Source organism: Cyprinodon variegatus, unplaced genomic scaffold (genome assembly GCF_000732505.1).
Source record: "Cyprinodon variegatus isolate N-32 unplaced genomic scaffold, C_variegatus-1.0 Scaffold394, whole genome shotgun sequence".
NCBI classification, from domain to species: Eukaryota; Metazoa; Chordata; class Actinopteri; order Cyprinodontiformes; family Cyprinodontidae; genus Cyprinodon; species Cyprinodon variegatus.
Genome location: NW_015150847.1, coordinates 229544 through 231133, shown reverse-complemented (window position 1 = coordinate 231133; position 1590 = coordinate 229544).

Below are 1590 nucleotides of genomic sequence, written 5' to 3'. Positions count from 1 at the left end.
AAAAACTGCCCAGTAGTTACTGCAACATTTGTGATCAGTAAAGTATTTATGAATTGGATTTTAAATTGAATGAACAATTGTAATAATAATATTTCAAGTCAGAAAAACTATGCAGACCGTTTCTAACCTAAATCTGATTTAATATTTAATTAATCTCTAAGTTAGAATCAGTTTCCTTTTTAACTCATAGAGAAAAGGAAAAATCTATTGTTTGATTAAAAAGGGATCTAATGAACATAATGCGCATCTTTAATTCTTTTTTCACTTCTTTTTCTTTGCTTCAGGATTGAGGATAATTAGATAAATCTTTAACCTCTGAGTTTAATAGTTTATTCCGTGATGTTGGTGTTGCTGAGTGAAGCTGAATAGAAGCAGCCGGTAAACATGGACGTCCTCAGCCTCCTCCATCACTGTGAAGGAATTTTATCCCCTGTTTGAAGCTGAAACTGCTGGACAGCTGGCCTCACACTGGATGACAGGCATTGAGGTTACAGCTCCATCCTATACGGTTAAAAGCCCACTGCCTCACTCCTCCACCACCGTGCTTCTATAGAGCCAACCATCTTCAGTCTTTAAGTACATTTTCCCTTTAATTATAAATGTATTAAATCTACCTTTTGATCATATCTTCATGTTGACATTTTATTACTGCGGACTGCATTAAAGTCCCTGTAAATCAAATAAAACGGCGTGCAGCTCTGAGCAGCTGTGGATTATTATTCCTCCCAGGGCTGTTGGAGGCCTTCTTGGATCATCCAACTGAAATGCTTTTCTAAAAGGCTGATGCTCATATCTGAAGAACAACTTATTGGATTCATTCGTAGAAAAGCTTTCATTCCCTTCAGACATCAGCTGCGTTCATAGAACCTTCGCCATATTTTTAACCGTTCTGTTTGCATGCTGAGCTGGTTTTGATGCTGATGTGAGGTAAAAATGGTTCCTCTGAGGAGGCTAATCTTGGGCCTCAGCCTCCATGAAGCAGGAGACAATAGAGAAGCGGCTCAGAATGAGACCTACTGACCCTGGACCAGCTGAAGAGCCTGATGGATGCAGGGAAAAGACCAAATCATCTGATTTACATATTTAAGGAGCTGAAGGTTGTTGACCTCTGGCCTCACTGAAGATCTCTGAAAGGCTGGATGCTCCTTTAGCACAGAGTCTGCTCTGCCCTCCTCACTGGATCTTCTCTTTTTCAGTCTATCATTTTATTTTCTAAATAATGTAACCGCTTTTGGCATTTCCTTAATCCCATTTAACACAATTGTTTTATGTCCTACCCTGCTAACATGAAATAATTGCATTAAAGTAACTAAACATGATTAAGGAAATGACAAAAATGGTTGCATTAGTTTTTCAGTGTACATTCTGATTGTTTTTTTGCTTTCAGTCATCAGGAAAACCTTTATTATTAGAAAAAAAAGGTCAAACTGAGAGCTGGAGGAGATCCTGACCATGACTTTGGCTGGTCAGAGCAACACCACGGACTCCGTGTGTGTGTGTGGGGTAATGAACAGATACAAGGGAGTTTTTCCTCTCCACTGTCGCTACAAGCATGCTTAGTGTGAGGGATTGCTTAGTAGTCAATGAGTC